Here is a 24,002-nt window from a genome sequence, read left to right on the forward strand (position 1 = left end):
AACTTGAAGGCAATGTCATGGCTCTCCTCCATCAACTCCCTGCAGGAAGGGAAATGTACCAAGTTTCCTCTGAATTTTCACTGTGAATTCACCTAGGGTGAATTTAAAAACCTTCAGTCGATGAACCCATCTAGGTGTCCAACTAAATCTGAGATTGTTTGGTTTTGTCCCTGTAACTTCACATTGAGCTCATTCATGTGGTGTGTGATGTCTGTTAGAAAGGCGAGTAAGCTGTTAAAATGAGGATCACATAGTTTTGTGATTAGTCTTCTCGTGTTCTCTAAAAACTGTTTTATTTCCTTTCTCAAAGCAAAAAACCGTTTCAAACAGTTCCCTCTGCTTAGCCAACGTACTTCTGTGTACAACACAAAATCGTCATATTCTGCCTCCATTTCTGTTAGAAAAGATTTTTGATTTGGCGCCATCTGTCACAATAGCCGTGAGATTGCTGATGTCACCAGTACCATTTACAACCTTCATAATTGCATCATAATGCAATGACGCTAATGCTAGTAGCTCTTCACTAATAACAAAGTCTTTGAAAACAGTTTGAATGAAAATTAGAAGTTGAGCTGTATCTGTTATGTCAGTTGATTAATCCAGAGCCAATGAGAAGTAAGCTGAATCTATAATAACACTTTTTAATTTATTTAATATGTAAGAACCTATTTCCTCGACTCTTTTTGTTACAGTTTGTTTTGATATTGGGGATGCTTTCAAACTCGCTGGCAATTTTATCTTCCCCAAATGCACGTGCCATTTTCACAGAACAGTGTTTTACAAATTCACCATCAGATAATGATTTTTTTGCTTTTTCCATTTCTGCGCTTACAACAAACGATGCCAAAAGTGAGCTTTTTTGTATTGATGTTGGTTTAGAAAAATAGATTTCTGAACACTAATCTTTCTCCTCAAATTATGTACAATTTTAGTACATACTTGTCCAACGTATTCTTGGTATTTAGCGGCATGATGCTGTATGTAGTGGCGTTTGAGGTTATATTCCTTGTGCGCAGACAATACTTGAAAACAAGGCACTGTGGTTTGTTGTCGTTATTGTTTATAAACAGAAATTCATTTTCCCATTTCTCCTGAAATGACCTGTTTTCTTCACAGATCTTACATTTCTTACTCATAGTACACAAAGGCTGAAGTAATTGACCAGGGGACACAAACTGCAATAATAACATTAATTGTGAAACTGAGTCTCTGACTCAGTTTCACAGTTAACTGATCACTGTAACCAGAGCAGAGCAATGGACTTTCAATAGTGTGTTACTCTAGAGCGCATAGAAATCTACCACTCCCACTATTACAACTCACACAGAGAAGCAGTAGATTTTATAAATTGAGTAATCTTTTTAAAGCAATTTTGATTCTGTGTTGAGAATATAAATTGTTTCAGTCATCAGAAATAATGAATATAACTAGTATATCAATCAGATAATCTACGGTTGAAACTAATAGCTAAATTGACAATACATATAATTTAATAAAGTTTTTATCCTGCCGTGGGTCACACAAAATCACGTTATGGGCAGCATGCAGCCCACGGCCCTGCTGTTGGCCACTTATGAGTTAAATAGTCCTTCAGGTCACTCATTGTGGTTGGTCTGTGGAATAACCCTAGTTTTTAGAGAAAGCCTGCACTTAAACATGGATTACTGCATTCCATTAGATGATTGCCTATGGTATAGCTTTTACTGACATGGCCTTTATCAGGGCTCGATGGTGGATGCTTTTCCTTGAGAGATGAGAGGTCCTGCTTGGTAATAAGGTTTGCCTGTCACTGAGTGAACCACTGCTGAGTATGTTCAAGTGATCAACAGTTAATGCATTAAATGATCCTTTGGGTTACTCAGCAAGGTTAGAGTGTTCTGAGGAATTGCCTAGTTTTTGGAGAAGACCCTTTACTTATACAAAGGTGATGATCACTGCATTCCATTAGATACCTGCCTATGGTATTGCTTCTACTAATCTGGCCATTATTGGGGCCCTATGGTGGATGCCTTGTCCTGGGAGACTAGCAGTTCTGGCTGGCAGCTTGTGGAGGTTGATGCTTGATTTAGTGGTGGATTTTTGCCTGCTGTTGATGAAGCCAAGGCTTCTGCAGTTTTAGTCTGTTGGAACCACCACTGAGATTAATGGCGTGTAATGAGTTATAAGATCCTTCATGTTACTTGTTGAGGTTAGAGTGATCTGAAGGATTGCCTAGTTTTTGGAGAAGACCCTTTACTTATACAAAGGTCTAGCTCACAAAGATGACATTTAATAATGTTTGTCTTTGGACTTGCTTGCTTCCTGGGGAATAGAGCTGTTCTGCTCAGTGGCAGTTTTTTGTCTGTCACTAAGTGAGTCACCATTGATTTTCCTCTCCTGGAGTGATGAGTATAGTAGTGATCCTTTAGGGTCACTCAGTGAGATTTAGAGTGATCTTGTAGATCAATCAGTTTTTGGAGAGGTACTCCTGCACTATAACATTACATCGATATAGGTTGAATAAGAATACAGCAGCACTTAGCAGATAGCACTTCAGCTGCATTCTTCAATAGATAGTTCACCAAATTCCATGACGAAAGGACTCTTACCCAAATCTGTGTCGATGGTGAAGACATGTCCACCATGCAAGACATCCCTGACTCCTTTTAAAAACACTATAAAAATCTTTTTGAAGATAATAATACTATGTAAAATTATAACTCTTGGAACATTAATGGCTTTCCTGTTCATATCCAAGACAGGCTTAACAAACAAATTAGAGCAGCTGAAGTTATCACAGCCTGTAAAGAATGCAAGACAAGAAAATCTGATGGTCTAGGGAAGGGTCTTCATTGCATGGCCAACGGGCCACCTGCGGAACTCTTTGCCATGGCCCGCTGGCCATTTTGAAAAAATAACTACTTAACATTAAAGCACGATTAAATAAAAAATAATTTCAATGAAGCCCACAGGCCACTAAGCTTCACTGTGGTATTTAGAATTGTAAGATGTTTTCCAGATTCACAAGGAATGCTGTTCATTTGATACTTTACATAAAATCCTATAAAAATAAATATTAAATAGACATGTTTCTTCAGACATCTACCAGCGCCAAGCGGTACTTAAGTACTAGTACTAACATCGCAGGTAGATGGTTGAAGCACTAATTCGTTTGAATACGCTGTCTAGTGTCTTCCAGATACATCTCAAAGGTTCTTGATACTTCATTATTTTCATATAAATACAAGAGGATCTCATCCACAGTCAGTCAGTTGTGAACAGTGTGATATTCGCGTATAAGCGCAAGCAGGTTTGTCATGTCAGCCATAGCCTATTGTGGTTTTATATTGCTACACTTTTTTTCATTAGTGAGACATATTCAGTGGATAATAACCGTTACACAGCCATTTCGGATCATTCTTGGGTTCACCTTCCATCACTATGGCATCTAAGAGTAAAAAGCACAAATCAAGTGATTCTTGTCGGGTTTTTAATGAAAAGTGGACCAATTTGTACTTTTTTGTGCTGATCGACGATAAGCCAGTGTGTTTAATTTGTCGTGAGTCAGTGTCAGTATCAAAAGAATACAATATAAATCGATACTATGAGACAAAGCATGCATCCAATTTTGATCACCTTCAAGGGCAGCTTCGTGTGGATAAAATGAACCATCTACAAATTGATTTAAAATGCCAGCAGGGTATGTTTAAAAGGCAGAGGGAAGAGAGCGAAGCATGTTATGTAATAGCTGAAAAAACTGCTAAAAAATCAAAAGCCTTTTTTGATGGCGAGTTTGTGAAAATGTGTCTCATCGCTGCTGGGGAAATTCTGTGCCCAAATAATAAGGAAGTGTTTAAAAAACTGAGTTTGTCTGGGGTAACTGTAGCACGACGTGTTGAAGAACTTGCCAATGACATTGATGGAACTTTAAAAAAATGGTCGTCCGAATTTGTTGCACTGCTACGGAAAGAACCGGAACTAGAAGGAAACGATTTCGTCCATTACCACTGTTTAATCCACCAGGAGAATTTGCGCACGAAAACTATTGGATTTGAGAATGTCATGAAAGTTATTGTGACTGTCGTCAACATTATTAGGGCAAGAGGATTGAATCATCGTCCAAGAGTTTTTGATCCAAGAGTGCGAAGCAGATCACGGTGATGTGGTTTATTATAGTGATGTGCGTTGGTTGAGCAGAGGGAAGGTTCTTAAAAGAGTCTTTGACTTAAGGACGAAATACAGCAGTTCATGCAAACCAAGGGGAAGCCGATTGTGGAATTCAACGATCTGAAGTGGATGACAAACTTTGCCTTTGTGACCGCCATCTCGCTGCATATGAATGACCTAAATATATGGCTACAATTCAAAGATCAACTGGTGCATATTCTGTTTGATAACATCAAAGCTTTTGTGGCCAAGCTCAAACTTTGGGATGCACAACTCGCAAAAAAAAGACAACTCATTTTCAGCTTCTCGCTGAGTCCAACTGTTTGTCTCTTGATGAATACACTACAAAATTAGCCGTGTTGCAAAGTGAGTTCGAAGAGAGATTTAGTGATTTTCTTAACCAACAGTCTTCTTTAGATTTATTTTCAATGCCATTCAGTGTCAATACTGCCAAAATTCCAGGATCAGTACAAATGGAGCTGCTTGAACTCCAAAACAACTCTTCTTTGAGAGAAAAATTATTCAATGTGCCCTTGCTTACATTTTACAAAGACTACATTTCTGAAGACGCATTCCCTAATCTTCGCCAGCATGCTCTGAAGATGTATGTTTTGTTAGGAAGCACATACTTATGCAAGCAGTTCTTTTTCAGAATGAAGCATGTGAAGTCCAAGACAAGAACTCAGATTATGGACCAACATCTCGAGAATACTCTGCGCATAGCGACTTCCAACATTGATGCCAACATCGACAAGCTGGTCAAGGAAAAGCATTGCCAAGTTTCCCATTGACATTGTAAAAAATGAATGTTTTCTTCATTAAATTATCTTTTTTCAAGTATTGATTGTATTTACTTATCCTGAACCCGACTACTATCTACACTCTTAAAGCCGAGTTTGTTTATTTTTATAGGATTTTATGTAAAGTATCAAATGCACAGCATTCCTTGTGAATCTGGAAAGCATCTTACAATTAATGCGGCCCCCACTGTCTGAAAGGCTGAAGACCCCTGGTCTAGGGATAGAACTTTACTGTGAGGCTTAGGATTTTATTTTTCCCAATCTAGTTATACTGTTTAATTCTTTTCTCTCTATAGGACACATGCCAAGTAAATTTAGAGCAAGCCATATCATCCTCATTCCAAAACCTAATAGAGATCGTAACCTTAATCAACAGCTGTAGGACTGGAGGCCTATTTCTCTATCTAATACTGACTACAAGATATTTTTCTGCATTATCACTAACAGGCTTAAAGTAGGAATAAGATACATAATTAAAAGTGCATGGATGCATGGAGTTCCACGACAAGCAGTAGAATTGAATCAGTTTCTGTTTCTGTGATCTACTCTGCATATTAATATGAAAAATCAGCCGGTGGCAGTGCTGTCAGTGGATTACTCAAGCATTTGATAATGTTTGGCATCCCCTTTCTGTTCCACATCCTCCAGCAAATTGGTGTGTGCAAAAGGCTGCTATCCGTTATTAAAGGAATCCATGCCAGTTGAGCTACCCACCTCCATGGGTTCCTATCAAACATAGTCAAAATTCAAAAAGGAATTAAGCAAGGTTCCCTCATTCTTGCAGGAAGTTGACAATACATATGATATGTGAGGGATAACAGTTCCCTCAAATATGAAGAAAAATAAGATACTTGTATATTCCATGTACATCTTTTTTAGTATTTTGGAAAACTTCAGCAAAATCAGTGGATTAACTACCATTGCTGAAAAGAAAACATTAAAAGTTCTTGGAAAGTGGTACTCATAAGCTTTCCCTTTGGGCTAATCCCTAAGAGAGAACCTCAAACTACAATTGGAATTCTTTTCTCAACTTACCCAATATTACTAGCTCAAGAACTTATAGACAAAAACATTCAAGCCTCAGAAGACTGGAAAATTGGGCCACTTTCCTTTTCTAATAAAGCCACAGTACTTAAAACCATAATCTTCCCTGCTCAGATGTACATAATAAATATTGCAGACATTCCAGAAGCTGCAGAAAAGCAATTATATAATAAATCTGTGCAATATATTTGGTCAAGCCAATATCAAGAAGTTACAAAGGAATTTCTTCAACTATCAATGAAACACGGAGGCCTTAAGTTTCCAGTGTTAAAATTTTTCTATTTAAGCAAAACAGTTTCAAAAACCCATAAAATATTACAGACCTTCTCTGGTACTACCTGGGTTTTCATTTTCTCTATTTTGAGTAAATGATTATAAAGGTCCAAAGTGAGATTGTTTTTGAATACAACATTCTATCTTTAACTTTAAGATTGCTACAACATCTTGCTATTGATATTCTTTTTATTAATAAAAGTAAAACTTGGTATAAAGAAATGTTTAACCTATTTCATCACGAACTTCCACAGTTGCATACTGACAATAACACTTTGTTTCATAACTTACTGAAGTTCCAAGGATACCCTAACAGTAGGAATCTTGCATGGAGAATGGCATATGATCACCTTCCAGTAAATGCCATCAAATAAAGGTACTTTAACATTGGAAATGCATTCAGTAGAACATGCATTCTACAGCTGCCCTCTTGCCATGCATATTTGGAACCAATTATGTAATGTGTTGGGCACTCCATTACTTAGCAGAACAGGTTTCCTCTCTTTTTTTTTTTTGCAGTACTGCCACCCATCAGCAGTGAGAAGAGAATTTTGGTTTTTATAATTAATGAATTAAAACACAATTTATGGAAGGTCGGGAAGAAACATGGATTGCAAACCAGCATTATGATATACAAATGCTTTACAATATTGTATTGTGGAAATTTTATTGTTCAGTCAGATGATTTTTATATTTAGAAAGAAGCATTCTATGAGATACCAAATTTTTGACTAGGTGATGAGTGTAGACCACCCACATTATATACCAGAGGGAGATAAAATTCTGTCTATTTTAACTGTGAGAGGTTTTTAAATAATTCCATACTTTTAGTTCACTGTGGTCGTATGGTCAATTGCAGGGATGATTGGAGAGAAATCACAGGCAGAGAAGGTTAACTTAAATAAGGCTCACCACCTGGGTATCAGCCATCTTTGCAATTTAGTTTCAATTGGTATTTTGGTTGTTCAGTTGCATGAGACTGGTGGGAAAAAAATGATAGCCTTTGGCTACATGATAATATAAGAGACCTGAGGCTTCTCTTCTATCTCTCATACTATACATCTGTCTTTTCTTTCTCATAATACTATCAGGTTCTCTTTGCACACCTATACTAACTATTGTAGGCATATGATGAACATCCCTTTACTTTTTCAGCTCAGTAAAGGTCGAAACCAGGCTGGGTAGTGGTCTTTCCCATAATATATACCATTATGGTATACTAAGGCAATTAATGTGAAATCATTAGCTTCTATATACAAGTAACCTGATTCTGAAGAAACTTCACATACTTGGATAAAGGATTAAACAAGAATATAATTTAAATTAAACATATTTGGTTGTTTCATAATTAAACACACAACTTTATTGTTTTAATACTGACCATATTGTAATGTGTACAAACAGCTTACATTTTTTGCCTACCAGTTTCGCTAGCAAACTGTCTAGCTTTTTCAAGGCGTTGATGGAAAAGCATAAAAAACTAGTAAATGCAAACTGAAAGGAACATAAAAAAGTTGTGAACAATCTAGTAGCTAAGATTACACGTTCGCGTGACAGAAACTGAAAGGACTTATTGTTCTTAATCATTATCACGCATGCGTGTTTGTAGTAAACGTATAATGTGATTACTGGCTAGCTGTAGTTCAGATGGATTTAGAGAGAGGATCATGTTTTTCCACAAACTGTTTAGAATAGTACCCTGATTTCTGTTGAGGCTTCTGCTGGTTATTAACACTATTGTGGCTTCCTTGAATAAACAATGTCTGTAGTTGTCATCCATATATGGCATGGAGCTGTTTTGCCACTCTATCGTGTGGTTAGACGTACAGAAATGATGTGCTAAGCCGGAAGAAATACATCTGTTGTGGTTTACATCACCAACATGTTCCTTTTGTCTGATCTCTAAACTCCGTGAAGTTTGTCCGATGTAGGCAAGACCACAGGAGCAAGGAATGTAATATACTCCTGGATATTTGTAGAATGGCACCCCATCTTTTGGGGATCCTAAAACCTGTCTGATGCTGGTGGTTGGTTTGAAGACCACTCTGATGCTGTAGGCTCTTTGCATTCTGGCTATTTGATAAGAAATTGACCTGATGAAAGGGATCACTACAGTAGAAATGTGCTGGAAGCTTGATTCTTCTTGTCTGGGGTTGTGACTGTATAGATATTTTTTGATGATGTTCGGAGGACATCCATTTTGTGATAATGTGTTGACTATTAGTGAGAGTTCAGTCTATGTATCCTCCTCTTCTGATATAAACTTTCGGGCTCTATTTTTCAACATGTGGATAATGCTCAGTTTGTGTGTCCTGTGATGGTTTGAAGTGTAATGAAGATATCTTACAGTGTCTGTAGGCTTTCTGTAAATAGATAATTTGACACTATTTGATTGTCTCTGTATCAAGATGTCTAAAAAATGCAGTTGGCTGTTGTTTTCCACTTCCAGAGTGAATTTTATCTTGTAATGTATTGAGTTGATTTTATTCACAAACAATTTTAGGTTTTCTAAGCTGTCTTTCCATATAATGAAAATATCATCTACATATCTCCACCATATAGATGGTCTAGGGGAGATTGTGGAGAGAATTTCTTTTTCAAGTTTTTCCATGAAAAGGTCTGCATAAGATGGTGACAAGCTTCCCATTGCTAGGCCTTCTAATTGTTGGTATATAGTGTTGTTAACCTTGAAGAAATTAGACTGAAGGCAGTGTCTAAATGTCTGTGTGATGTGTAGAGGAAAGAGGTCTTGAATGATGTTTATTACCTCTTCTACTGGTACATTGGTGAAAAGGGATACAACATCTAGACTGGCTAGCATGTCTGTTGGTGCAATCTTGATGGCTTGGAGTTTATTTACAAAGTGCTGACTATTCTTGATATAGGATTCTGTTGATCTTATTTTATTATTTAATAAGTTTGCAAGATGCTTGGCCAAAAGGTAAGTTGGGGATGAACTTCCATCAACGATTGGACAAAGAGGTATATCCTTTTTATGTATTTTAGGTGTCCCATGTAGTCTGGGAGTGATGGGATGTGAGGATTTTAGTGTTCTCTTCACTTCTTCTGGCCAAATGTTACAATATCTGATTAGTTGGTTTGTTTCATTATGATTTTTTATGGTGGGGGTCTCTGTCTAGGATCTTATAAGTAGAGTTGTCTGACAGTAATACTTTTAATTTATCATGATAGTCTTTAGAGTTAAGGAGAACTGTTGAATTTCCCTTATCAGCCTTTGTAATGATGATATCTTTGTTTTTCTTCAAGTTGAGGATTGCCTTTCTATCATAAGGAGATGTGTTGAGAATAGGTTGTTTGACTTTGGCTAGGATTACGGTACTTTGGAATCTAATAGTGTTGGCTACGTTTTGTGGTAGTGGATATAGGTCTTTTTCAATTCACACATGAAATCCATTTTAGGAATGTGTTTGGGGGTAATCGCAAAGTTAAAACCTTTTTGAATGATATAGGAAATAATTTAAGGGGAAATATCCAGTTGTTTGCAGATGATCCAACTTGGAAGAGGAATGTTGTATAGGAAATTGACATGTCCACACAATTCATCACAGGAAAACTCATTGTGCAAAAATTCATCACAGAAAAAATTTGTGGGAAATGTTATTTGCAAGAAATTTAAAATGGATATTGTAATGATACTCATATATGAAAAGTGAAATATTCTTAATTTGGTGTTCTTTCTTCCTAACTATTCTTAAATATTTTATTCTCCCTAATAACTATTCTAACTATAAATAGTTAGAATAGTTAATAGAAATAATAGGAATATATAAATAGTTAACTATAAATATTAGTTGGAAATAACTATTCTCCATTTTTCCTTAACCATCCTATTCCAGTTTTGTGAAAATTAATATTCCATCTACACAGCCTGTAATATCTAAGTAAGAAAGGAGATTAATAACTTTATGCAGAATAAAAATATTTCAGAAAGCTGAAATAAAGAGCCAAAAGGCTTCATTTCAGCAATGCAAAATTATTCAAATTAAGTAGATATTGAATCCAACATTATTTCAAAGCCGAATAGAGAAACTACAAGAGTTTTGTGCTGAATATAGAAACTATAAAAGTTTCGGCAGATCCAAGTGTAAGCAAACCTTTCATGATAGGGGCAACTCGTGGTAAAAGAGGAGCAAGTTCTAATCACTTTCCTTAGTATTTCCCATAATGTAAAACACATCTCCTTGCAGACTTGTATGATGCTATATATTATACATTAGGGGGGGGGGGTCACTACCCAGACCGGTTTCGATCTTTGTTGAGGTCTCATCAGTGGATAGGTAGAAGCATAGGTAGAGAAATAATGTTGGATTCAATATCCACTTAATTTGAATAATTTAGCATCGCTTGAAGTGAAGCCTTTTTGGCTCTTTATTTCAGTAATTCTTGGTGCCTTTTGTGATGTGACACCTTTTGGCAACTTGTATGGTAAAGTATAACTTCTGCATCACTTCAACCTGGGTATTTATATCTGGGTCTACCTATCCACTGATGAGACCTCAACAAAGGTCGAAACCAGTTTGGGTAGTGACACCCCCCCCCCCCCCCCCCCCACACACACACAATAATGTATAATGTATAGCAGTGCTTCCCAAACTTCTGGATATCAGGGCCCCCTTTGGAAAAATTAAAATATTTCACTATTTTAAGGTGAAATATTTTATAATTCATATATTCCCCACCCCTCTCAAAAAATCATAATATATAGACATATATTATTATAATATTTATTGTATTTATATTCAATACAAAACATACACAGCGAATATTGCAAAAATCATATGCAAATATTACATTTTTAGCATCTTACATACACATTTGACATGGCACATTATTTCATATTTTTATATAGATAGATATATTGTTATTGTACATTTGCAGTATAAGCACATGAAATGTAAAACGATTAGTAATAATTAAGAATAAATAAGAAATAATTAAAAACATAAAAGTTTAATAACAGTTCAATGTGATGGATGTGTTTCAATACCACTACACCAATATCAGGTGAAATATTTGAAACTGCAATTCTTAGATTTCTGCTTTGAAATGAAACTTATATGAATAAGCATATATTTACTAATATTCATTAAGCGCCGAAATATGCAGGAAGCAAAAGTTGTGAACCCCACCAATGCGTACTTTTTTTCCATTAAAATATAAAAAATAACAAAAAGAAATAATAAATAATAAAAATTAAATACGTTTCTTTTAAGATAAAAAAATCTAAAAAAAAAAAGTCTTAAAAGATTATAAATTTGTTTTCATTATTTCACATCCCCCTCAACAAAACCTATGGCCCCCAAGGGGGCTGTGGCCCACAATTTGGGAAGCATCATACATGTCTCGAAGGAGATGTGCTTTACATTATGGGAAATACTAAGGAAAGTGATCAGAGCTTACCCCACCTTTACCATGAGTTTCCCCTGTCATGAAAGGTTTGCTTATGCTTGGATCCGCCAAAACTTTTATAGTTTCTATATTTGGCACGAAATTCTTGTAGTTTCTCAATTTGGCTTTGAAATAATGTTGGATTCAATATCCACGTAATTTGAATAATTTCAGAAAGCTAAATAAAATCGAATTAAATAAATAATACATAAAATATTTATTGTTTTGAATTTGATTTTCATATATGAATATTATTATTATTATTATTCGACACCTCCAGGGAATCCAAAGACTCATCAAGGGAGGGCACCTGCTCTACAACTCTGTCTCCACTACTCATTCCACTGACTGCAACTACACCATCTACAGCCGACCACCACCACCACCACTACTACTTCCACAGACAATCACAAACATCCATGCCCACGGTGGGATAATATCATCACAATAGGATTTCAAATTTTCTCGCAATATATTTTTTACTTGATGAAGCTTCCTGTGATTAATTTTTCACACGATGAATTTTCTCATGATGAATTTGCCCAAAATGAACAGTCTCTGTGATGAATTTTCCCCCCAGTGATGAATTTTCTGTGAACTGGAAATTGATGTTTAGGATATATTGCAAAGGTGGCCAAAACAGCTCATCAGGTTATTTGGATGTTGAACACAAAATTGTTTTTAATGTATGGGGTATCCAAGATACTATTTAATCTAACAGATAAGCTTAGGTGTTGATGGTTATTCATGACTTATTTTTCACGGTATTAACAACACTTTTAACAACAAAGATGTTGTTGTTAAAAGTGTTGTTGTTAAAAGTGTCAAATTAATGCAACCATATTTGTTAAGGTTGGGAGAATTCTTCAAAGCCATTGCTGACTCAAAAAATAATCTTTAAGATCTATAACGACTCCTAAATAGCACATTCGTTTTCCTCCATCTAATCCTGTGTGAAGGAGTGTCCAAAGCGTGGTCTGCCAGTCCCGACTTGCCATAGTAATAGTAGCGAATGTATCTTTCATGTTCTTCCAGGCGAATGTTCACTGATCTTCCTGCTTGCCCATAATAGGCCAAGTCACAGTCACACGGAACTTCATACACTCCTGGGTGTGCTAAAGGGTGAAGTTTATCCTTAGGCGAGAGGATCAGAGTTGCCAGCTTGACATGAGGTTTGAAGGTGCGAAGGCCATGTTTCAACAATACTTTGGCTATCTTTTCCGATGTACCTCTGATATAGGGAATAGAAATGGTCATGTTGTATTCTTGTGTATTAGGGGAAGGCAGAGTAATGGGCCTATGTAGTATTTTATCTATTTTTTAGGGATTGTAGCCGTTGGCTAAGAACGTATGACGCAGGTATTGGAGTTCAGTGGTCAGAGCTGTATCGTTGGAACAAATGGCTCTGGCTCTGTGTGTAAGTGTTTTTAAAATGCCATACTGTTGGACTGGATGATGATGTGATTGTTTATGTAGGTATCTTCCTGTGTGTGTAGGCTTTCTATAAATAGAAAAAGATAGTGATCCATCTGAAAGGCGGGTGACTAATGTGTCAAGAAATGGTAAATTGTTATTTGATTCTTTTTCTACTGTGAAGTGAATTTTGGGGTGTTGGCTGTTTAGGTAGGTGAAAAAAGCATCCAAAGTGTCTTGTCCATGGGGCCAGATGGCAAACACATCATCTACATAGCGTAACCACACTTGTGGCTTGTATGTAGCTGTGGTAAGTACTTTGTTTTCAAAGTGTTCCATGTAAAAATTTGCTAATGGGGGAGAGAGGGGGGAACCCATAGCAGTACCATTAATCTGTTTGTAGAATTTCCTCCCCCATGTAAAGTAACCTGCATTCATGGTAAATTGAAATAATTCAAAAATATCTGGTGGAAATTTAGACTTGATTAATTCAAGAGTGTCTATAAGTGGTACATTGGTAAATAAGGAGGTGACATCGAAACTAACCATTATGTCTGATTCTTTTAGGATTAGATTTTTTAAGTAGTGTTTTGAAATGGATTGAATTTTTTTACAAAAGTAGAGGAGTGGCCAGTAAGGGGGCAAGCGACTTGGCTAAATGCCAGGCCAGTTTATATGTGGGACTATCTATGCTATCTCCACTATAGGGCGAAAGGGAATATTAGTTTTGTGGATCTTTGGTAATCCATAAATACGGGGTGCTTTAACATGAATTGGTTTTATTTTCCTGACGATTTCTTTGGGCCATGATGTCACTTTTTTCAGTAATTTTCGGACTTTTTTCTTTTGAGACATCGTAGGGTCTCGATGTATAATTTGATATGTGGAACTGTCACATATGAGATCTTGCATTTTTCTGTTATACTCATCTGTATTCATGATAACTGTTGCATTTCCTTTATCGGCTTTTGTAATAATAATATTTTTATTATTATATAACTTTTTTAGAGCAGTTATTTGCTTACGTGGCATATTGCTTTTTGGAGGCTTAGCCTTTGTTTATAATACTTGCTATATCTAGTCGCACGTTATTAGCCATTGCTGGCGGAAGATCATGGATACCCCGTTCTACTTTCATCATAATTTCAAGTTCAGGAATTTGTTTGGGCGTGAAGGCAAAGTTATGTCCTAGACTGAGAGCATTCTTGGCTTCTTCAGTGAGTGTTTCCGACGATAGGTTTACGACCACATGGTCTCGTCGAAGTTGCGGTTGGGACTTCATATGTTGGCGCTGTTGTAGGAGTTCAAATTTCTTTAGGTGTTTGCTTTTTACTTTTGTGAATTTTTTTTTGCTGCAACTTCGGAGATGTGCTGTAGGACAGTCCATATTTCAGGATTTAACATGTTTATTAGTTCTTGTTGTAGAGCTGTGATAGAGCTGTTTAGCTTACTAAGTTCTATGCGAGTAGCGGCGATTTGTTCTCGAAGAAGCGCTAAACTCGCCCGTCGATAAATACGATGTGCCTTTGTCGATTGCAACTTTTCTTTGAATTTCAGAAAAGATGGAATTATATCGTTGTTGTGGCATCGTTTAACGAAGGCTAACCTGTTCAATTTTCTGGACAATTTCAGTTTCGACTTACCGAACCATCACGCTTTGTAAACAATATCTTCTCCGTGCAGAATCATCAATCTAATATTTCTATTCCCTATATCAGAGGTACATCAGTAAAGATAGCCAAAGTATTGTTGAAACATGGCCTTCGCACCACTTTCAAACCTCATATCAAGCTGGCAACTCTGATCCCCTCGCCTAAGGATAAACTTCACCCTTTAGCGCACCCAGGAGTGTATGAAGTTCTGTGTGACTGTGACTTGGCCTATTATGGGCAAACAGGAAGATCAGTGAACATCCGCCTGGAAGAATATGAAAGATACATTCGCTACTATTACTATGGCAAGTTGGGACTGGCAGACCATGCTTTGGACACTCCTTCACACAGGATTAGATGGAGGAAAACGAATGTGCTATTTAGGAGTCGTTATAGATCTGAAAGATTATTTTTTGAGTCAGCAATGGCTTTGAAGAATTCTCCCAACCTTAACAAATACGGTTGCATTAATTTGCCAAAAATTTGTCAAATTAATTAGGATAACCGAGACGGTTATCCTAAGAAAAACTCCTGGATAACTGCGTTTTTTTTTTTTTTTTTTTTTTTTTGTTAGAGGGCGCCAAAAAATAGGACTTTAGATCTTTTGTCTTTTACAATTATATTGTTTCACTCACTCACTGTCGCGTTTACATGTTTGTTGTGCTCTGATGATGCTGAGTTGAAAATCAGCGAAATATAAGCGTTAATAAAACATCTTTGTTGTTAAAAGTGTTTGTAGTGTTGTTAATACCGTGAAAAATAAGTCATGGACAAGATACTATTATTGGCTTTTGTATCTGAGATGAGTATTGGTCAGAAGTTGCCAGTGCAAGATACAGTCATTTCCCAAAGTGTTCTATGTCTGTAGATATATGTGGTCATGAACTGGTTTGCCTGTTTTGAGAAAACTGACAAGCAGGGATAAGGTCGTTATTATTTCTCTTTATAACTTTAATAAAGAATAAGGACATCGGGATTCCTTGGGGATGGTGGAGAGGATGACTGACTAAGATTGTGGCAGGGCTGTTCCCTATGAGGATTGAAGGTGAGTTGTTTAAGAAGACTAGTTCATAGGAAAAAAAATGGAGGGGGGTGGAAATAATAGAAACATAAGTTATTAAACGAATTTTATAGGAATCCTTAAACGTGTGGACAGACTTATGTGTTCGTCGAACATGTTGTTTATTATTTTAACGGTATAATAGAACACAGAAACTAAGTAAATAATTAATTTATTGACTTGATGCTGATATTTCGCTGGTATTATAACCAGCATCTTCAGAGCACAAAAACACTGTTTGTCACAATACGCGAGACTAAAACAACATGGTGTACTTAACCCAAATTGTAGCAGCAGCACAAAGACTAGAGTCCTGATTTTGGCGCCCTCTATCTGAAAAAAAAAAAAAAAAAAAAAAAAAAACACTATCATATATTACTAGAGTCCTAGAAAAGTGTTAGTTTTTTCTTAATATGACTGTCTCCCAGATCTTCGGCAAGTTAATACAGCCATATTTGTTGAGATTTGGAGTGTGTTTTAGGGCTTCTGTCGCCTCTAAGAACAATCTCTCTGATTTATATGGGTTTCTGTGTAGTACTTTTGTGTTTTTCCAGTTGATCCTGTGTGCAGGGGTATCCAGAGCATGGTCTGCTAGGCCCGACTTCCCATAATGATATTTTCGGACGTATCGTTTATGTTCGCTGATGCGGATGTTCACAGTTCTTCCTGTTTGACCGTAGTAGGCTTGATTGCATGAGCAGGGTACTTGGTAGACTCCTGGATGTGATAAAGGAGGAATGCTGTCCTTGGGTGAGCGGATGAGGGTGGCTAATTTGCTACATGGTCTGAATGTGGTGCGTAGTTTATGTTTATTGAGGATTCTTGAGATCTTTTCGGATGTGCCTTTAATGTAGGGGATGGTGACTGTTTTGTTGTAGTTCTCTGTGGCAGAAGACACGACGATATGGTAAGTGGAAGTTGAAATTAGCGCGGCAACTAAACAGGTTAGCCTTCTTAAAGAGGTGCCGAGACACCAAATTAATACCGAACTGTTTTAAAAATCAAAAACAAGTTCCACTCGGCCAAAGCCCAACGCATCTATAAACGAGCGAGTGTAGCGCTTTTACGCGAACAAATTAACACCACTCGTCGGGAATTAGCACAAGCAAATACAACCATCAGCGAATTACGAGAATCACTACATAATATTCTAAATACGGAACTTTGGCAGATCTTAGAGAACATCACCGACGCAACGGCAAAAAAAGAATTCGACAGAGTCAAAAACCGGCACCAAAAGAAGTTCGAAAATCTACAACAACGGAACACCATACAACGACCACAATTACAACAAGACCTCGTCGTCGTGAATCTATCGTCACTCACCTTAAGCAAAGAAGCCACGACTGCTTTAAGTCGAGGGCACAACTTTGCCATAACTCCCAAGCAAGTTCCAAAAGCCGAAATAATGGCGTCCATCGAACGAGGCATTTACGACCTGCCTCCAACAATAGCTAACAACATACGTTTAGATGTGGCCAACATCCTAATCAAGTCCAAGCCTCCAAAAAATAATATCCCACATAAGGAATTCATTGCAATAAAAGAGCTACACAACAACAGCCAGATTACCATAACAAAAGCAGACAAAGGAAATGCAACCGTGGTGATGGACACAACTGAATATGAAAACAAAATGCACACACTATTACAAGATCAGTCAACATACAAAATTATAGATCGCAATCCTACCAACACACAAAAGAATAAGGCACGAAAATTATTAAAAAAAGTCACTTCCTGGCCCAAAGACACGGTTAACAAACTCAAACCTTTCCATGTTAAAACACCGAGGATCTATGGATCACCAAAAATTCACAAACCAGGCACACCCCTACGCCCAATTGTGGACAGTATAAATAGTCCCACATACAAACTGGCTAGACATTTAGCAAAGCTACTAGCCACTCTCACTAACAATTCTCCCTCCTTTATCAAAAATTCAGCACACCTAAAAAGCATCTTACAACACCTCACACTAAAAAGCTCAGACTTAATAGTAAGCTTTGACATCACTTCACTATTCACAAATGTACCACTAATAGAAACCCTCAATCTACTGAAGTCACACTTCCCCCCTGATATATTTGAACTATTCAAATTCACAATACATGCAGGATATTTCACATGGAAAGGGAAAATATACAAACAAATTGATGGGACAGCCATGGGCTCCCCCCTTTCTCCCCCCCAGCCAACTTTTACATAGAACACCTGGAAAAACAAGCAATCAATACAGCCACTCTCAAACCAACACTTTGGCTACGCTATGTTGATGATGTGCTTGCTATTTGGCCACATGGCCCTGAGACATTGAAAACATTCTTAGCACATTTAAATAGCCAACATCCAAAAATCCACTTTACTATGGAACTGGAAGCCCACAACTGTCTGCCCTTCCTGGATACACTCATCACACGTCTCCCGGATGGTTCCTTATCATTTTCAGTTTTCAGAAAACCCACACATACAGGCAGATACTTACACAAACAATCACACCATCATCCTTCTCAACAATATGGCATATTAAAAACGCTAACCCATAGAGCGAGAGCAATCTGTTCAAATGACAAGGCCCTGACTGCTGAACTGACTCACTTACGCCACACCTTCTTGGCCAACGGCTACAATCCAGAAAAAATATACAAAATACTAAACACTCCTAAGAAACCCCTCCCACCATCTACCACAGAGAACTACAACAAAACAGTCACCATCCCCTACATTAAAGGCACATCCGAAAAGATCTCAAGAATCCTCAATAAACATAAACTACGCACCACATTCAGACCATGTAGCAAATTAGCCACCCTCATCCGCTCACCCAAGGACAGCATTCCTCCTTTATCACATCCAGGAGTCTACCAAGTACCCTGCTCATGCAATCAAGCCTACTACGGTCAAACAGGAAGAACTGTGAACATCCGCATCAGCGAACATAAACGATACGTCCGAAAATATCATTATGGGAAGTCGGGCCTAGCAGACCATGCTCTGGATACCCCTGCACACAGGATCAACTGGAAAAACACAAAAGTACTACACAGAAACCCATATAAATCAGAGAGATTGTTCTTAGAGGCGACAGAAGCCCTAAAACACACTCCAAATCTCAACAAATATGGCTGTATTAACTTGCCGAAGATCTGGGAGACAGTCATATTAAGAAAAAACTAACACTTTTCTAGGACTCTAGTAATATAGTAATATATGATAGTGTTTTTTTTTTTTTTTTTTTTTTTTTTTTTTTTCAGATAGAGGGCGCCAAAATCAGGACTCTAGTCTTTGTGCTGCTGCTACAATTTGGGTTAAGTACACCATGTTGTTTTAGTCTCGCGTATTGTGACAAACAGTGTTTTTGTGCTCTGAAGATGCTGGTTATAATACCAGCGAAATATCAGCATCAAGTCAATAAATTAATTATTTACTTAGTTTCTGTGTTCTATTATACCGTTAAAATAATAAACAACAGAATTTTATAGGAATGACAAAGATAAGTTTTTAATGGCACTTGTGATATATTAGCAATTATCAGAAACACTTATTCACAAGAAAATAATAATAATTTTACTATTGCAAATATTTTGCCTTGAAACTAACAGACCATCATAAGTCCACAAGCATGATCACATTTATTATTATTATTATGTGACACCTCCAGGGAGTCCAAAGACTCATCAAGGAGGGCACCTACACTACAGCTCTCTGTCTCCATCACTCAACCACCAATTACAATGAACCACAACTACCATCATCATTTACAGCAACGCCATCTACTGCCCACCACCACTAGTATTTTCACAGACAATCACAAACATTCATGCCCATGGCGGGATTCAAACCTGCAGCCCTTTGGCTGAAGAGTGGATATGCTAACCACCCGGCCAACCAGGCTGGTAAAAAGAATGATCCTTTAGTTGGCGACGAGATTTGAACCCAAGTCTTCATTTGTGCAGTCAAGCACTGTTGAGTGCAAATGCCACTTCCACTGAGCTATGCAGGCTCTCAAGAAAAACTCTCTATCTCTGTATGAGACCAGCTAACTCACCTTTAGTCAAAAGAGACCAGATTACAGTTCCTCACATTATCGACGGGAATCAAAACCAGGTCTTTCTGACCAAAGGGCTTCTATACCGACTGAGCTACAGAGGCTCACAAAAACATTGAACTTCTATATTTAAATATCGTGGGCTGATAATGAATTATAGCCAATTATGTTATTTTTACAGCTTCCAGAATCTCATAACTCTGCATGCTAAAAATTCAACAAAAGAACAAAATGATGTAGTATTTCCTGTGCCTGGAATTGAACCCAGACCTCCTGGGTGAATGCCAGGTATCCAGCCACTAGACTACGTGGGACTTAAAAATTGGTTAAGTGCCACAAAGTAAGCAGCAGTGCCTTAACCATATATGTATCAGGCCCAGAGACCAGTCCATCCTTATCAATGGGAGTGCTAACCTTCTCTCCTTTCATAGAACATGTGACATCATGTCACATGATGAAGCTAGAACAAAAAAAGTTTATAACCGCCCATATGGAATGCTACCATATTAGTTGTTATAAACTAAGATGAAATTACAAATAAAACTAAAATTAAATTATCTTAAGAAAGTTGAAATACAATAAAAAAATAATAAAATTAGATAATTAAAATAATTAAATTGAATGGCCTAACATAAACAATAAAAATATCTTTCATTTTTTAATTTTTGTTGTCATGCTAAAAATGAAGCAATCTGCACTGTGAAAAATCCACTGGACTGATATGTGAAAAGCCTGTGGTAATCCTAGCAACTTAAAAAATCTTAAAGAAGAGCAGCTGAAAAAATAAAGCATTAAAAAGAAGTTCATATATGGTACATATAATTTGACCAGCAAAACAAAACCATTACTTAAGTTAGTGAAGAGATAAAGCAAAAAAAAAATCTTGTGACTGCACAGAAAACTAAAAGATATGAAGCAAGAATCAACCAGTCTGTGTAAAACATTCAATTTCATCTGAACTAATCTCAATTCTTCCAGTCTCTACAAGAAAATATTGTAAGGCAATGAAATTTGTAAATCAATCTGCGAACTAACAAACTGCCACACAGATTAACAAATGCAAAATATTATTACTAAAGAAATGGTCAGTTGCACAAGCTAGAAAATTGAAAAATGCAGCACAACCTGGCAAAGACATATTACATGGATTTTGGTTAAAACTCTCACTAGTCTATATAGTTAAATAGCATAACAATTATTTGTTGTAATCAGACTCAATTGAAGGTTGGATGATATCTGGGAGTTCATGAATGACAAGGATAGGGGTGCAAATCTTAGTAGCTATTGTCGAATAACATGCCTGCCAACTATATTTAAGATGTTTACTGCAATCATAGTGAATACCAAATTCTATTACTTATCAACTAATCAAATTTATCAGACTGAACAAAGTGGCAATTTGAAAAATGCCAGCGGAATAATAATAAAAAAAAAAAATCTCCTTATTGAGAAAGTGATCCTTAAAAATTCAAAAGGGTAAATAATGAAATATGGCATGGATAAACTAAGAAATCATTTCTCTCTCTCTCTCACATCATCAGATCTTAAAATCATTAATGATATTCTAAATTAATAAAAACATGTTCATTTCTGGCCACTGCTATAAACTCATGGAAAATTACTTTAATAGTCAATAATGAACACTTCGGGGATGTTAGCACTAGACGCAAAATTTTCCAAGGTAATTCCTAGTCACCATTACTCTTCGACATTTCGTTGATACCTTCGTCTATTATTCTAAAAAAAACATAACTCGAATATGCAATTTCTTAAAATAATATTAAAATTTCCAATCTGATGTATATGGATGACTTGAAATTATATAGGAAATCGACACAGCAAACACACCCATTACTGAACGCTGTCTGTATTTTCACTGAGAACATTAAAATGGAATTTGGTTGGGATAATACAGTTTAATTTCTTAAACAAGAATAAAAGTTAATGACACTAGCAATTTTAGTTTTGACTAGAAGAAATGTTAAAAAGCAATTTCAATTTTGTATTTTCAGTCAGAAGATCAAAATAAATTTGTTGGGATAAATGTGGCATTTAATCTATTACATGAAGAAAAATTAATGACACTAGAATTTTAGCTTTAACCAAACAAATGTAAAAAATCAGTATCAACAAACAGTAAATTATTATTATTATTAACATTTGACCTCCTTGGAGTCAGAGATTCGTCATGAAAGGTACACACTATTGTATACAATGCTCATCCAACCGCGTCTTAAACTGATTCAATGTGTCTACATCCACAACACACTCAGGCAATGCATTCCACTCACCAACCACCCTCCATGCAAAGAACCTGCTCCTCACTCCTCTGTTCACGCCCTCCTTATACAGTTTTCAGCAATGGCCTCTTTTTCTACTCCCCTCTCCCATTCTATGAAAAATCTCTTCCATTTCAACCCGATAACAACCCCTCACCAGCTTATATGTCTCAATCAATCCTCCCCCCCCACACACACTTCTTCCTCCTATTCATGAGACTTTGCAACTTACATTCTCTGAATCTGTTCTCATACTCCACATTCCAAAGACAACGGAATACCTTTGTGAATCTTCTCTGGACTCTTTCCAACATAAATCTCTTTATTACCTTATAAAAAGATTTTTTCTCATCACCATGAAAATCCAGTGACCAAATCTGTGCACAAATAATCCATATGAGGCCTGATCAAGGCCTTATACAATGGAATCACAACCTCTCTATTTCTGTATGTCAGGGTCCTCTGAATCATTGCCATTATCCGATGTGATGTCTTCACAACTTGTGCAATGTGGACCCCTGAATTTCAGGTCCTTGTCCACCATCACTCCTAGATCTCTCTCATCTCTGCTACTTCCATTAAAGTTAACCCACCAAGTGTATACTTTGTATCCCATGCATACTTTGCTTACCAAATCTCAAAACCTTACACTTGGCAACATTGAACTGACAGTTCCACTTACTTGCCCATTCATGCAATCTATTTAAGTCCTCTTGTAAGGTATTAACATCTGCTTGACTGTGTATTGCTCTCCCCAGTTTTGGATCATCTGCAAACAGCTGGATATCACTAGTTAAACCCAACCCAATATCATTAACATACAAATTGAACAACAATGGCACCAAAACTGACCCCTGCGGCACACCGCTGGTGACCTTTCTCTTTCAGGATACTGCATCCCCATATACAACTTTCTGATACTTATCTGACAGCCAGTCACTGATCCAACACAGAAGTCTGTTATCAAATCTCATTTGTTTCAATTTATTTAAGAGCATGTCATGTGGCAGTCTATCAAAAGCCTTTACAAAATCTAAGTACACCACTGTATATGCATCTTCCCTGTCCAAGGTATTTGTCACCTTGTTATAGTACAAAAGTAAGTTCGTGAAATATGATCTCCCCTTAACAAACCCATGCTGATAACCACAGAGAATACTGCTGTTATCAACCCATTTCCGTATCCTACTTTTTACCAATCTCTCCAGGACCTTCACCATAACTCCAGATACACAGACTGGCCTATAATTTTAAGCTACAGCCTTATCACCACCTTTATGCAATGAAATAATTTTACCCTCCTTCTGCTCCCTTGGAACCTGTGCTGTTGTAAGACTCTTATTAAACAGGCATGACAATGCTACTGCCAATTTCCTGGAACATTCCCTTAAGATGCGTGGTGATGTCATCAAATCCTATCACCTTATTGACATAAAGTTCATTTATTTTCTCAAATACTTCCTGCTCACTGACAATTAAGCCATCCTCTCCTATGTCCTTTACACTTAAGTTCCTCATGATTCCACCCTGATCAGGAAGAAACACCCTTATAAATTGATCACCGAATACCTCAACAATATATTCTGCGGCAGTTGCCATTGTACCACTTTCATCCCTTAACTTCATCTTACCATGATCATTCTTCCTTCTACTTGCCACATATCTAAAAAACTCTCTTGAGTTTTCATTTTGCCTGATTTGCCAATTTCTGCTCATACTCTACTTTTGTTTTCCTTACTAAATGAGTCACTCTCCTAGCTAGTTCTTTATACTCTTCATGTGAGTGATTATTATCATTATTCATCTGGTATCTCCAAAGTACTTTCTTTTTTCAGATTTCATGTTTAAGCTCCACATTCATCCATTTTACACCTACCT

The 24,002-nt window shown here is 36.8% G+C and overlaps 1 protein-coding gene and 1 non-coding gene across 8 annotated transcripts in view; both read right to left on the bottom strand.

Annotated features, from left to right (window-relative positions):
- Rab3-GEF (Rab3 GDP-GTP exchange factor) overlaps window positions 1–24,002 on the bottom strand; it is a 1,186,669-nt gene that overhangs the window by 154,458 nt on the left and 1,008,209 nt on the right. The gene's annotated exons all lie outside the window — the stretch shown is intronic.
- Window positions 20,163–20,281, bottom strand: LOC150105955 (U6atac minor spliceosomal RNA). The gene has a single exon (XR_016548510.1). It is a non-coding gene; the product is annotated as a U6atac minor spliceosomal RNA (small nuclear RNA).

The sequence above is a fragment of the Typopeltis vanoorti genome, chromosome 6 (assembly GCF_054136105.1).
Source record: "Typopeltis vanoorti isolate ZY-2024b chromosome 6, IOZ_Tvanoo_1.0, whole genome shotgun sequence".
Classification (NCBI taxonomy): Eukaryota; Metazoa; Arthropoda; class Arachnida; order Uropygi; family Thelyphonidae; genus Typopeltis; species Typopeltis vanoorti.